Below are 15,928 nucleotides of genomic sequence, written 5' to 3' on the forward strand. Positions count from 1 at the left end.
GATGAGGAAATCTCAGAGCTCCCCTCTAATCTAACATCTCTAGGCGCCCTGTCCCTACTAACCTAAATAAGCGTGTCCATATCTTGGACATGGGCATTCTTCCAGGGAAGTCCCCTAAAGGCTTTACTCATCTCTGTGTCTCTGAGACTTTGAGATGTAGGATTTATCTTTGAAAAAAGTGTGTTCACCAATCATTGGCCCTCAACATTTCAAATGTCCCTCCCTCCTGTCAATGAGTATGTATTGTGTTAAGTAAGACATGACTAAAGTACTTAGATCCTGTCCACACCCCCCACAAACAAAAGTCTACTGCTTGTCAGATTAGTAATGTGGCTTCTGCCTATGTGCTCCAAAAAAACACCCCCCCCCCTCCCCAAACACTAGCCATGGTGATGTGTATAAGCCTCCACATGTTGTTATGATACTTTGAGGTGTGTATTGAATGGACAATTGAGACAATGCCAACATCATGTTGAGATAATCACCAGTGTGGGTAAACCTATGTCATGGAGCTAGATTTGGACATCGATGTATATGTATCACCCAAAATTGAATTGTTTGTTCTACAATATCTAAAAGACGATCTAGCATGTTTTTGGAAGAATTTACTTTTTTGGACATAGTTTGACTCAAACATACATTGCTCTTTCCACAGCTCCTCCTCCTCTGGGGTTAAGACAAGATGAATATGCATCTTCACCAAAAACACACCATCATGTGTTGTGTCCGGATGAGGCTGCGACGGAGATTCCAGCTCCGGCCCCTTTTGGTGGATCTGCAGCGGGCCTGGAGTGATGCCCAGAGGCGCTCACCCAGGCTGCTGCAAAAACGTGTGGAGCTAATCTCCGGTAAGTAAAAATATACATTACAAGTGACCAGATAGGTTACTAATTTTTGGATCGGTGGGCCTGTGTTTAGGAATGCAACTATTCCCCCCCCCCTTTTACACTTGCCTTTCCCGCCTCCATCAAGTGTCTCTTCACAACCTTTATTACTACTATGTACATTAGTCTTTAATTTGTTTCCTCTTTATCCTCTGCTTCTAGCCAAAGCGGATGGACGACACAGGGTGGTGTTTTTGGTGAAGAAGGGGAGGAGGAGGACGGCCACACTGCAGTACGTCGTCCTGGGGAGCGAGCCGCTACAGCAGCTGAGAATTGTGGATGGTAAGTAGAAACATTTTAATTGTAGAAATGTCAAATATCTAATTTATGGGGGTTAGTAATCAGGACTAATAATGTGGTTGCATTTGTTTTCAACTATGTATTTGTATGTAGTTATCTAACACTTCATGCTGAACTGCAGGGCCGCCATCAGGGGGGGACAGCCGATACACATGTAGGGGGCACGAGTGCCTGTAGGGGCCCCGGACCAGGCATCCATGAAGTGTGCAGGAGACAGTAGCCAGGGCACACATAAGGCAGGAGAAGCGCCGAAGGATAAATGCATAGTAAGCACAGTAAACTAGCTGGCAGGGCTGGGACTCGGGAGATGTTATGAGGGAGGGACTTAATAGCCTTTCAGCTACTCATTGGCTGAGGAGGTAACAGGAGGCAGGCTGATCCGCCTCCTGCTGCCTCCTTAGCCAATGGGTACACAGGGTGCACCGTCCATCACTGCACAGCCTGGTGCTTCCTCTGCTGATGGGATTGAATTCCTCTGCAAAAAAAACCTGCTGCAGAGATGGAGGTAAGAGAGATTAAAAATAAATGTTTCCTACTGAAGCTGCTAGATTTAGCTAGAAGACATGTACAGTTCATAGCCCTTGCCATGTTAATTACAGTCACTGTATTTACAACCTTATTGCTGTCCATTTAGCAGGGTGAAAGTAACTTTACACACGTGTAGCATAGGTTTCAGCTTTTGTCACCATGTTAAAAGGACAGCAGTATGGGTAGCATTACAGTGACTGTTATTAGTCCAGGTTCACTAAACTAGCCAATGCTCTGAAAAGCAATCCATGCAGATTGCTTTTCAGGTCCCTTTTAACATGAGCCGTCTGATTGGGTCTGGCTGTTCATTTTTCAGGCAGACCTGATCAGACCCTCCATTCTCCTTTATGGAGTGTTAGATGTAAATGGGATTGATTCTTTTGAAATGCAGATTTAAACTATGTATGGTCAGGCTGAAGGTACCCAAGTTGATTGATCGATCAACTTGAGTACAACGTACAACCAGTCTGTCAGATTTTACATACGCTTATCGCTAGCAGCTCTTGTAGCCGCTAGCAATAATCACTGTGTTTTCCTGGCAGGGGCGGCACCGGGAGAACACAATGGCTCCGCAGGAGGGTTTCCCCTGTCTGTGTTGATGGGGGAATCAAGCAAAAATGTTTTTCCTGCAAGCCATGGGACAAAAAACTAATGTTTTTTTAATTATTCCATAATTTTGCCAAAATGGGAAAAAAAGATGTTTGCTTTGTATATTCTTAAGTTTTATACATAACTAGAACATCTAACAGGGTTATATCATTGCAGGAGATTTCCCCTCACTTCCTGTCTTGGTGTCACCGGGACAGGAAGTGAGGGAATCTCCCGGTGGGGATATAGCCAGCAATTGTTTCCTTTTATATATAATATGGACATTATAAGGCAACAATTGCAAGCTATTTCCCCACAGTGATATTCCCCCACTTCCTGTTCTGGTGACACTAAGACAGGAAGTGAGGGGAAATCTCATGCAATGATATAACCCTATTAGAAATTCTAGTTCCGTATAAAAAGTATACATAAAGTAAGCACTTTGTTTCCAAAGTGGCTAAATTATGGAGGAGTTAAAACCCCATAGTGTGATCCTGGGATATGACGCTGTGCTCATACACTGCTGAATGTGTCTGTTCATTGTGTCTGTGCTGAATTATCCTGGATTCTGAATTCCTGGAAGAGGAGGACATGGGATGGGGGCATGGGACTGGAGGAGGAAGAGGACATGTGACTGGAGGAGGAGGACATGTGACTGGAGGAGTGACTGGAGGAGAAGGACATGGGATAGAGCACATGGGGTGGAGGAGGAGGAAAATGACATGGGATGGAGGAGATGGGACTGGAGGAGGAGGAGAAGGACATGGGATCGGGGAGATGAGACTGGAGGAGGAGGACATGGAATTGGACTCAGTGGGACTGCCAGTGGGCGGGCCCAAGGGAATGTAGATGGTCAGGTCTAGGGACGGGGGAGATGGGGGGACCAGGGGGCCCAGGCCTAAAACTGTGTAAGGGGCCCCAAAATGTCTTATGGCGGCCCTGCTGAACTGTGTTAGAGCAGCATGGTAACAACAAACTACTCAGGAGTGGAGGTGTCTAAGCAATATTGACAAATTAAAGTCATTGTATAATACTTGAGAAGTGTGTAGATGTGTCCATGGGGAATTAGCTAGATGTTCCTAAATGAAACTTTACATGGTCAATGTGTACAATCAAGGGCAGATTAACAAACGTTCTCATCCGCTTTCTGGAACTCAGACTAATGTGACTGCACATATGATATTGGGGGGGGGGACACATTGTGAATGGATGTTGGCCTCCTGTTTCTAAACATGGTCAATGCATCTCATTGGTGTAAGTGCACTTCTATGTTCTGAATTGTAGGGGCATTGAGTATGGTGCTAGCATGATGAGAGGTTGGTGGCTATTTGTGTCCATAAATAGTGTGTAACTTGGGATATTTTTGTTTTTTAGAAACCAGTGACGAGGAGCTGGAGGCTCAGCCTTCTCCGGCCCACTGTAAGTAATGTGGATGTGCTGGTGTATTGCATATTAGGTCTAACTTAGAGGAATGATTGTTTGTTGTGTTTTGTTTTATGGTTGATGTTGCTTCATCGACAGAGGAGCCTGAGCAGGCAGGCCCAAGTAGTTTGGCCCAGGGGCAGGACCAGGCAGAATCGTCCCATGAGGACATCAGCACTCCTCAAATGGGAAGTAAGTATTCTACATGTGTTTGTGTGTTCAATGTGTCCTGGTAAATATAAGGGCTGTAATATATAAATTTTGCCATTGGGGTTATGTAGCAGCTGACATGGAGGATGTTTGTTGTGGAGGACTGGGGAAGAGGGGCCGCTGCTTACCCAGTCCACTGTAACTACTACCTTCAAGGTTTACGGGCTACTTTCTGTGTGCCTTTATAAAATAGCTGTTGTTCAAGGATTGTATTCTTGTCTTTGTGTTTCTAGGATCTCCAACACCATCACCCTATGATGGGTCTCCCCCATCCTCCCCCACTCCAGGGGTGGAGGCTGCTTACTCCACAGTTGTGTGTGGCTCCCCAGAACTAGACTGTAAGTACATTAAATGTGATTATCACATGTATTGTGTGTGCTAGGATGATGTGTATCTGTGATAATCTAAGTTGTAGTCAAAGCAAGTGCAGTTTTGCTACATGTGACAGGAAGGTTGGTCAGGAAACACTATTGCTTAACCTTCATGTTTGGAAGGTGGTATTGGGGAGCATTACTGGACATGTTAGTATTTCTAAGCTTTATCAAGCCACCCTCCTCTAAATTTGTGTTAGTTTCCCTACAAAGGAAATGGAGTGCTTTGGACCTCTAAATTCTTTAGGGCCATGTTAAAGAACTCATGTCCTGATTTAGTCAACACTTAAAATGCGTGTGGCTTGGCTTGAACATTGTGTGTGTTTCACAACCGTTAAGAAATGCTCTTCCCCGGTAATGTCACACATTCCAGTTCACAATTTGTGTTATTTTGGTGCAGCTTCTCATGACCAAATGCCATCTGGCTCTGTGGGCCCAAAAAAACGTGGTGATGGTAAGTTATGTGTGCTTTTGCTGTAATGTGTCTACTTAGTAAGTGGAGAAATGCTACATGTGTATGTCCCCGATCAGGCTTCAAGTAGTTCTAAAGGCAGCAGGTTCTTTATGTGAATGCATTCTATGCATTAGTATTCCAAGTGATAGGTGTGCATATTCCCCCTTAGACTTACCAGGCCCATTTTCTTACTGGACAAATTTTCGCCCAAACACTTGTCCGGTCTGGACTCCCCCTCCTCCTTAGCTGAGGTGACAGCATGCCAAGATTGCCTCCTGATGCTGTCACTCCAAATCATTGAGACCATCGGAAGGGAGGGGGGCCAGGCTGGCTCACAGCCTAGTGCCTGAACAGGCACAGGGTGCTTGGCTTCATCTCATGTGCCTCCATAACAAGCTGCCTGCTGTGGGGTCAATCAACAGGAGGGAGGTGCCTAGAGGGGTGTAGAGGGGCCATTTTAAGAGGAGGATCATGACTTCTCTCGTCCCAAAAAAGCTAGAGCGGGTAAGTCTAACCTGATTAGTTTTGCCCAGCCATCCAAAAAGGAGATGTTACCAACACTTTGAACAGGCAGGGCTGAGGCAGAAACAACATCTGAGAAACTCAATCAGCACAAAAGCATGGAGTACGTATCCTTAAGGCTACAAGCTTCACCCAGAAGAATGAAGCTTGCACTGTACAAATCGGCATCACCACCGTATCAATGTCTAACTAAAACTTTCAGGGAAGTGTGGAGGGGGAAGGAGTGGGTGTTAGAGTGTTTTCGTGACTGCCTAACCTACAGTTAGCGTGAGTCCATTCCTTGAGAAACGTTTTCTTCTCTCAACACAGCTGTGATGGAGCAAAGGGCATCTGAGGCGAAGAGGGATCAACCCCTGCCACCAGTCGTTGTAAAAATTCCAAGTGGTGAGTCTCTACTATGTGTCTGTTTCAATCTATAGACAGTAAGAGGGAAAGAGAACTCTACACAAATTCCAATGGTGATAGAGATAGATGTGTGCACATGTTTCGTGTTGACCAATTGAACACAACACCTTTCATTCTTCAAAATGATTGGTTATGTTGACATGAAAAGCCTTTTACTTAGCTTTGGTGGAACTGCTAATAACATTTCAAGCCATCTTGTGTAACCGTTTGAACAATTTGCTGTGGAAGTTTGAGGTATAGGTTTACAACAGCAATTTATCATATTTGCTCCAGAGTGTTGAGAAAAGCCACCCAATAGACTAAAAAGCATATTTGTTGAGGCACATTAATTACAATCCTTGTTAGGGTCATTTTGCATCAAAATAATTTTTTTTTCTACCCAGGGCACACCCACCTCACTGTGGAGGTGGCCAGTAGGCATCTGAGGTGGTGTGCGGCTCGGATAGCCCTCTTGGAGCGGCGGTGGGGGGGAAGATCCTGACCCCGAAGAGCCCTTTGTTCGCAATTGCACCCCATTGGAGTGAAGTTTGGGCCATGTTTTGGTTTTATGTTGCACGTTGCAACTAACGTTTCTGGCAGTTGAGATATTTAAATAATATATTTTTAAACTAAAAGATTTTATATTCCTACATTTTGGAGTAAAATAAATATTTATGTTTTATTACAAAATTAGTTTGTTTGGTGTACACATCTAATCTCTTGTGTGTTGTAGTTGTTTAGTTGATTCTGAGTGGTGTGGTCTGTAATTGTTAGCATGTAGTATTTGGTTTATGTTCTCCATGAGACCTGTATTGAGGCTAAATGTGAAGGGAGACCTTTTCTTGGGTCATTATGTGAACATTGAGTTTAGAAAATGGAAATGTAACCATATGTTTGGAGATAGAGAAGCACGTGTGTAGAAATGCCTACATTAACCAGGGCCCTTACTTGGCCACCGACACTCCCAAAAACCCAAAGATCAAACACAAACTAATCATTTTCAAGATAATTGTATTGCATCACCAAAAAAAAAAACAATAATAAATCATATCCTGCCACCCTCAAATTGAACATAAAAATGGCCCCACAATTTGGCCAATGGCACATGTCTAAATCACTAATATAACAAAAAGATAACAAAACAATAAAACAAATATAAAATTAAGGGGGTTGAGGAGGAGTTGTGCTTGACCCTGGGAAAGTTCCTGCCAAGAATAGCTGGGCCAAACGGACGGTCTGCTCCTGGTTTTGATTCAGACCTTGTACAATTTGTCCCATGTGAATGAGGTTTTGTAGGTGTGCCTCTGGCTGTGGCTGTTGCTGCGGCTGTGGCTACGGCTGTGGCTATGGCTGTGGCTGTTGCTGCGGCTGTGGCTGCGGCTGTGGCTGTTGCTGCGGCTGTGGCTGCTGCACCCAGGCTACTTGATGCTGCTGGTGGTGCAAGGGTTGTGAAGATGTGTGGGGACTTGTGCTGGATTGTTTCATGTTGTGGGCCACGGTGCGGGGGGAAATGAGATGTCGGAGTGGTGACAAATAAGGGGGACGGCCTGGGGAGGAGTGAATCGAGAAAGGTGTGGAGGGAGTGTAGTCTGTTGGAAGGGGTATTGTGGAACCAGTGCGCAATGAGGTTGTTCAGGAGGATTGCTCATTGAGGGGTGTGAGATTCCGAAGGGAGTGTGAAGTGCTGGGAGTGGCTACAGGAGGAATTGTCCCCTCCCCAGCTGCCTGCCAAGTGGCCAACACTGGCATCTCCCTCCCACTACCACAACCTGCATTGGCAGGTGATTGTGATGTTTGGGAGGGCTCTGCCAATGGGGCATCTTCAGCTCCAACCAGGCGTTGGCGTGTGGCCAGCACCTGAGTGTCAACACTTTGCCGATCCCGTTGATGCTGGTCTGCTAACCTTAGCAAGCAGTCACGCATATCCTGTTGAACCTGTAACAAACTTGTCTGATTTCTAGCCATCGTTGCTACAGATTCCTGTATGAGCCCTGGTAATTTTGTGTAGATCCCTAGTTGCCCTATGGGGTAGGTGTAGCCAACATCCCGGAAAATATGTCTAAAGGTTTTTGGTACCTCAGGCCAAGGTTTGGGACTTTATGGGCTAGTTGAAAGATCATATGACAATAAAGTAAAAATTATAACACAATTTATTCAAAAGAAACAAGGAATCATGAATGAACAAAAAATAATAATAGAGTGCCTATGGGTTAAAGACCCATGTGTATGGTGATATAGGTAGAAGAAAGTGACAATGTGATTGGTGACTTGGATATAAATCTCTGTCTGTTCTGGCTCATGTAAGAGACTTCGGAACGTGTTGAGAGAGATTATATCTTGATTTTCCAACGCGTTTCGGCATTTGATAATACGTTGCCTTTATCAAGGAAAAGAGTTGGCCACCATATCTGCAAGATATATAGTGGATACATATCAATTTCACTAGCTAGTGTATACATACTTCATTAGTGTCATGAGGAAGTCAAAATATACACATACTTGTGACATTAAGCGTTTAAATCCCGTGCCCTTGCATCTGCTTTCCCAAATTGACTCACACAGGATTTTGAGGAAATCGCTGTCTCTGTAATATGGGAAAGGTTGCATGAATAATGGAGGATAATAATGGTGAGAAGGAAATTTAATTGGTCACTGACTTACAGAGGAATATAGGTGCTCTGACTTGCGTGAAAGAGGATCTCTTCTCGTGTCCTAAAATGTTGGGAAAGGGTGGTGTTCAAATTTCTTAATAACATTTCAAGGAATTTTATTTATTGAAGTTTTGCTGAAACTATATGAACTTACAGATTTGATGTATTGTAAATTTTCACCAGTAGAGGGAGCCCCGGTCCTGTGTTCCAGGTGGATTCCTTTAACGCTCCTGCGTTTTTTGTTAGTGAATGGATTTGCAGCTGCAGAATTATTACACTCAGTAGTCATGTAGAGATGTGTTGAACAAACATATCCAACTCTCAGGACTCATCACCGTGCACAGCCTGCCTTATGCAAATATACATACACTCAATATGATGTTCCTGGAGTGATAGGATGTATATGATAGTATAGAGGTGAGAGACAGGCGTTAGAAATGGTGAGCACTCAGTAGTAATATTCAGGAGAGTGGTAGGTGATGATAGGTAGTATGCAGATAGGTTTAGCAATCATGTATAGTAACAGGTGGTAGGGGACAGCAGATGAAGTATACAAGAGAGAGTAACCTAGTGCAATGATGTAGGTGATGGTAGGCTCAAGAGCTAGCAATCTATGAAGTTATGCAGATGATAGAAATAGTGCTTACATAGTAACAGTCCTTTAGTATGCAGAGGTAGATAGTGTAAGTTAGTTAGGAAGAAAATCCCCTGTGGGGTACTTATCACTAGTTGGGTTAGTAGTAGCAAGGTCCAGTAGCAAGAGAGTGATCCGGTAGCGAGATACGGGATCGGTAGCGAGGTTCCGGTTTTGTTCAGGCAAAGGAATAGCTAGAAGCTCCGGCAGCATAGGACAAGACTGGTCAAGCATGCGGTTTGAACGAGCAATGAGTGAGAGAAAACCGGCGATTGAAATAGCCGCTCATAGCGGCGCTCGGCGATGATGTCATCGTTCTTAAAGGTGTATGCGTTCCACCTAGTTAGCAAGGTGGGACGCAATATTAAGGTAGAAATGGGAAATAAGGGTACCAAAGGTACCAGAATCTTACAATTCCCTGGTAAAATGGTATTACAAGTGAGCCTAAAGTAAAGGCATTTGACACTTGAAAGGAAGTCATCCGACAATGCAAAAATGTAGTCATTGTCGGATGTTAACTTACTGTTTAGGAGTAGGAGATAGCTTCAACTAGCCCATAAAGTCCCAAACCTTGGCCTGAGGCCTGAGGCCTGAGGTATCAAAAACCTTTAGACATCCTGTATGAGCCCTAGCAGTCGTACTAACTCACGAGATTGCTCAGTAGGCCTCCTTGACTCATTTTGGAGTCGATACTCAGCAAGCAGCATCTGGGCCACATCCAGCATAGATGGACGAGGTGGGGTAGTTGACAATCCTGCTGCATCCAAGGCTGCCTGAAATCAGAAGAAATATACCAAATCTTTATAAAAAATCATTACTAAATAGTTCAGATTAGTTTGACAACTTAACACCCCAAGCAGAACTTAGAAAAGTTGGATGTGCTTCTAATAAGTACTTGTTCATTGTAATATTATCCAAGCTAGCAACACTTCTGATAATGGGTACATATTATGTTGGTATGACTAATATGACAAAGGCAAAACCGTTTCAACATGAAGCTGTTCCCAATTAACCCTGGTGTGGTAGGTTGTTTCTGGTTTTGGTAAGTCTGTTACTACACCAATGACTTTCAACATATACGTATGTTGTCTAAAATCTCACCATCAATCGGCTACAGGACAACCCAACAAAACGACACACATGAATTTGGACCTGGAAAATCTAAGACTGGCCGGACTTTAAAGGTCCTGGATGTTTTTGCCACACTTGTGGCACCCCAAATTATACAATAATTCCCTGACGTTCAAATCCAACTCTAGTTGTGCTGGTGCATCGTCAGAATGTCCTTGCTCAAATTTAACACAGACAATGTAAGCCACATCTAGCCCAAAAACAGTACTACCATTGAAATGTTACATGTGCACCTTGTTCCCTTATATCACATACCCCAGCATTGGATGTAGAATCGTCGCCAGCTCCTGATCCAACTCCAGCTGCTACTTCAAGAGGGGCCTGATGTTCTTTGAAAAAAAGTACAAAACAGGTTTAGTACATACCCTTATGCAGTAATGATTAGGGCCAGATTTCCCTCCTAGCTTCAGGAATTAAGCATTGAGGCCAAACATTCAAAAGTGCTTTCCTGGGCTCATAGGACACTTGCTAAAACCCTCCCAAAAGTTAAGAAGGCATGGTCTGAATACTAATTACGGCACCCATTAATGCTGACAACGGTGTTTTGCAGGGTAAACATCTAAAAGGCAACACTCTTTCTAAAGAAAAGACATGTGCGTTAACTGTGTTAATAAGATTCCTAAAAAGATACATTTGCTATACATACCAACACCTTCCTCCAGGCCTTGCTGCACTGGGGGGGTTCCCTGCTGCTGATCTTCTGTAAAGAGGACATAGCAATATGAGCTATCTTGGAAAGGATAAAATATACATCTACATTGTTTGGCACAGTACGATATGGGACCTACCAGGAGGAGGGTCATCACTGATGTCAGCACCCGTGAGTCCGTCTGGGTCGCCAAGCTGCATCGGCTGTGGAGGGGCTGAGATCCGTGCTACAGATGAACAAATTTCAGGTTGGGGAAAAGAAAAAAGGACAATTGGAAGGCCAAGTATAAAAGTCTATTCATGTCACACATAGGATAGTAGTTCATCTTTTCACAACAACTCACACAATTGACATCCAAGTTAATATCCTACCTTGGCGCAAAGCATCCGAATCTACGCCCTCTCTGGAAAAGATGGTATTGGGCCCAAGAATCCTCAAAAAAGGTACTTCGTAATTCCAGAGAGAAGCTTGTGCACTTGGATCCAGCCGACCTTCTCAGTCATAAAGACCCTCCGCAGCCCATGCAATTAGCTTATTCCGAACGGACCCACGGATGTCGTTGACCCTCTTCCGCACACTGTCAGTCGGGCGACGTTGACCACCCAGTGCATTTACAGCATCCCGGATTTCATCCCACAATCTTCGCCTCTCAGTGACAGAGGTAGTCTGGGCCCTGGTCCCATGTATCTGATCATATCTGGCCATATAGGCCTGGACCAGGACCCTGCTCTGATTGGGGGTAAAACGGGGAAGCCGGGGTAATGTGGACAAGCTGCCTCTGGTGGAAGGACCCTCTCCAGGACTACTGGGAGAAGAGGCAGCTTGTCTACTTGGGATGGAGACGGTGGACTCCCTCCTGGATACAGCTGGAGCCTCCCTCACACCAGAGCCAGACGATCTGCCCACCCTGCCCACCCTACCCGCTACCCTACTACTTCTCCTAGGCCTTCCAGTGGGTGGGGCCATGGGAGCACGAGGTGGGCAGAGAATCTGGCTGTCCAGCAGCAGCAAATAGCCCCAAACGCCTAAATCTGAAATGACAAAAGAGAAAAAAGGAAAGAGAAAACAGAAAAAAAACATGAGTTGCTGAATGCTCTAATATACAGTATAATTAGTGAACAGTTACAGAACACACTTACCAAAGCTAGCCACTGCTTGGTTTCAAAGCCGCGTTGGTGGAAAATATGAGCCTAGGAGGCTGCAAAGAAAAATTAAAAAAAGATTACAAAACGCATATGGTCAAACATCACACGAGGCTCTCCAAACACTTACCTAGGGGCACAAAACAAGGCTTGTAGTAGTAGAAGTGGTGGTGTTGGTGGTAGTGGTGGTGGAAGGAGTGGCAAATCTGAGCCTGGGAGGCTGCAAAGAAAGAAAAAAAAATAAAGATTACAAAACGCATATGGTCAAACATCACACGAGGCCCTCCAAACACTTACCTAGGGGCACAAAACAAGGCTTGTAGTAGTTGTGGTGTTGGTGGTAGTGGTGGTGGAAGGAGTGGCAAATCAGAGCCTAGGAGGCTGCAAAGAAAGAAAAAAAAAAAGATTACAAAACGCATATGGTCAAACATCACACGAGGCCCTCCAAACACTTACCTAGGGGCACAAAACAAGGCTTGTAGTAGTTGTGGTGTTGGTGGTAGTGGTGGTGGAAGGAGTGGCAAATCAGAGCCTAGGAGGCTGCAAAGAAAGAAAAAAAAAAAAGATTACAAAACGCATATGGTCAAACATCACACGAGGCCCTCCAAACACTTACCTAGGGGCACAAAACAAGGCTTGTAGTAGTTGTGGTGTTGGTGGTAGTGGTGGTGGAAGGAGTGGCAAATCTGAGCCTGGGAGGCTGCAAAGAAAGAAAAAAAAATAAAGATTACAAAACGCATATGGTCAAACATCACACGAGGCCCTCCAAACACTTACCTAGGGGCACAAAACAAGGCTTGTAGTAGTTGTGGTGTTGGTGGTAGTGGTGGTGGAAGGAGTGGCAAATCAGAGCCTAGGAGGCTGCAAAGAAAGAAAAAAAAAAAGATTACAAAACGCATATGGTCAAACATCACACGAGGCCCTCCAAACACTTACCTAGGGGCACAAAACAAGGCTTGTAGTAGTTGTGGTGTTGGTGGTAGTGGTGGTGGAAGGAGTGGCAAATCAGAGCCTAGGAGGCTGCAAAGAAAGAAAAAAAAAAAAGATTACAAAACGCATATGGTCAAACATCACACGAGGCCCTCCAAACACTTACCTAGGGGCACAAAACAAGGCTTGTAGTAGTTGTGGTGTTGGTGGTAGTGGTGGTGGAAGGAGTGGCAAATAAGAGCCTAGGAGGCTGCAAAGAAAGAAAAAAAAAAAGATTACAAAACGCATATGGTCAAACATCACACGAGGCCCTCCAAACACTTACCTAGGGGCACAAAACAAGGCTTGTAGTAGTTGTGGTGTTGGTGGTAGTGGTGGTGGAAGGAGTGGCAAATCAGAGCCTAGGAGGCTGCAAAGAAAGAAAAAAAAAAAAGATTACAAAACGCATATGGTCAAACATCACACGAGGCCCTCCAAACACTTACCTAGGGGCACAAAACAAGGCTTGTAGTAGTTGTGGTGTTGGTGGTAGTGGTGGTGGAAGGAGTGGCAAATCAGAGCCTAGGAGGCTGCAAAGAAAGAAAAAAAAAAAGATTACAAAACGCATATGGTCAAACATCACACGAGGCCCTCCAAACACTTACCTAGGGGCACAAAACAAGGCTTGTAGTAGTAGTAGTGGTGGTGTTGGTGGTAGTGGTGGTGGAAGGAGTGGCAAATCTGAGCCTAGGAGGCTGCAAAGAAAGAAAAAAAAAAAAAAGATTACAAAACGCATATGGTCAAACATCGCACGAGGCCCTCCAAACACTTACCTAGGGGCACAAAACAAGGCTTGTAGTAGTGGTGGTGGTGGGAGAATTTTGAGGCAAAAGGAGGCTGCAAACATTAAACGTACATGAGAAATCGCATGACCTACATGCGTGCACATAATAAATTACAGTTAGCAGGAAAGCAAAAAGGGGGTCTTTGGAAGCTGGGAAGGTAAGGGGGCAGGTTTTGATGCCAAATCTAGACTGCAAACATTGACCAAACATGAGAAAACACATGTCAAAACCACATGCACATGGGGCAAAACTGACAATGATTAAAAGACACTTGAGGGGTTCCCAAGGTATTGTGGGTTGGAGGGGATTCACCATAGACAACTAAAGCACACCCAAGATAAGTACAAATTAGCTCCTTCAGGAAACAATAACAGTGAGCAAGACCACAAAGACAGACATATCTATATATATATATATATATATATATATATATATATATAGATATATATATAGATATATATATATCTATATATATATATATATATATAGATATATATATATATATATATATATATATATATATATATATATATATATATATATTTGGAGAGAGAGAGAGAGAGAGAGAGAGAGAGAGAGATACAATTGTCTTACCTAAAGATAATGGACGTTGTGTTTCGCAGGGTCTTGCTAGCAAATAACATCCATCAATAACTCTATAACATCCATCAGCCATATTGGCCATGTGCTCATTTTATAGCTGGCTCACAGGTGTGGCAATTACCGGCCGTTTCTATATATATCTGCGCATGTGCGAATTACCACGCTCAAAATGGAGAACGAAAACCCAAGCGTTTTAGAAGGTGCGATGTTAGCCTTTATCGGTGCCCTGTTTGAGGAGGCCACAGCACAGGAGGCAGAAGAAGGTGAGGAAGCAGGTGCTGGGGAAGCAGCTGCAGAAGCACCTCCAGTCCGTGTGCCCTTAACTCGCCAGCCACGCATTTTTGCTCCAAGGATATATTTGGACAAGCTGCGGGATTCTGATGTCAGGAGGAAGTTCCGGCTCGAGCGAGGAACTATTCTACACCTCTACCAGCTGATAGAGAACAAAATTCAAGTGGACACACAGCGCGGCCATGCGGTGCCCGGCATGGCCAGATTGCTGGCCACTTTGTATATCTTAGGGCGTGGCAGCTTCCAAGCCACTTCTGGAAGTATAATGGGCATTAGCCAGCCCACAGTTTCAAGGGTGTTCATGTTGGTCATTAATGCCATAGTGGATATAGTGCCCGATTTTATCCACTGGCCACAGAATGAAAATGAGTGGAATGAAGTGAAGTTGCGCTTCTACCAGCGGGCACAGATGCCGCAAATCCTAGGGGCAATAGATGGCACCCAAATAGCCATCAGGCCACCAAGGAGCCACAAAATCGAGTACCGGAACCGCAAGCAGTACCACTCCCTGAACGTCCAATTGGTGTGTGACGCCAAACAACGCATAATGAGTGCCAACACTGGTCACCCAGGGTCGTGCCATGATTCCAGGATGTTACAAAACAGTACTCTGTACCAGGAGTTTGAAAGGGGCCAAATGCCAGAAGGGTGGCTTATTGGTAAAGTATTATTTTGTGACAACAACATAAACTGTAAGGTTACATAGACATAGGAATAAGCTACATCGGTGTACACCCTGATTTAAGCAAAGCCTACATAAAATGTATGTGTTATGAGTTGGCAGGCTGTTTGCACACAACCAGATCATCAGCCTACCAGCTCACAACAGAAAGATTTCCAAAGTTGTCTTTGAGTCAAATGAAGGTTGTTAACCAATGTGTAAATGGTGTCCTATAGCCACACAAGCAAAACATAAAAGTGATTCCAATGGTATTGCCATATCCCAAAATTACTTTGCACAAGTGAGTCAATATTGGTTTCCTCACTCTAGTTTAAGATATATTCCAGAAGTAATGCCTATGCTAATGTAATAGGAACAAAATACGGGACAATTTGGAACTTGCAAGAGAAACACACCACTTTGTGTGTCCTTTTTCCCCTTTGTATTATTGATTTAGGCAGTTAGACAGAGTTGAGATGTTTCATATGAGTTTTTGCACACAGATGAGCAGGTTGTTTAGAAAAATGCATCATTGTCTCCCATTTTGAGGAGTCATCTAAAGTCACATGATATGAAGAACTAATGTATATTTATTTTTGTTTTCAGGGGATGCTGGTTACCCGCAGCTGACGTGGCTGATGGCTCCAATCAGGTACCCCCAGGGCCGAGCAGAACTGAACTACAACAGGGCCTTGCGGAAAAGCTGGAGTATCATTGAGTTGACCATAGGTCTTCTAAAATCCCGGTTT

The sequence above is a fragment of the Pelophylax lessonae genome (genome assembly GCF_965119305.1).
Source record: "Pelophylax lessonae genome assembly, chromosome: 2".
Classification (NCBI taxonomy): domain Eukaryota; kingdom Metazoa; phylum Chordata; class Amphibia; order Anura; family Ranidae; genus Pelophylax; species Pelophylax lessonae.